Below are 360 nucleotides of genomic sequence, written 5' to 3'. Positions count from 1 at the left end.
CCCACAACTTAGACCCGAGTCGTTACGCACTCATGTCCTCGAATGATTTTCATTGACGAGACAGTGACAGAGGAGTGTCGGGATATAACTGATGAGGACATCCAGATCGACGACATAACGGATGGGGCACCGGAGCTAGGAGCTGCACCGGAGCTAGGAGCTGAACCGGAAAAGGAGGACCCGCCTATCCAAGTAACGAGCAAGGAACCGAACATGGCAGTACCAAAACCGTACACGATTCCAATCCCGATTCGCATGGATCCTCCCCTTACACGATCCAAGACACGAACACTCCGGCAACAATTCAATGCCTTCGTGTCTCATGTTGTGAACGGGCCAAACGACGGAGATGCGTGCCTC

Source organism: Tarenaya hassleriana, unplaced genomic scaffold (genome assembly GCF_000463585.1).
Source record: "Tarenaya hassleriana unplaced genomic scaffold, ASM46358v1 Cleome3, whole genome shotgun sequence".
NCBI lineage: Eukaryota > Viridiplantae > Streptophyta > Magnoliopsida > Brassicales > Cleomaceae > Tarenaya > Tarenaya hassleriana.
This window is presented reverse-complemented; position numbering follows the sequence as displayed.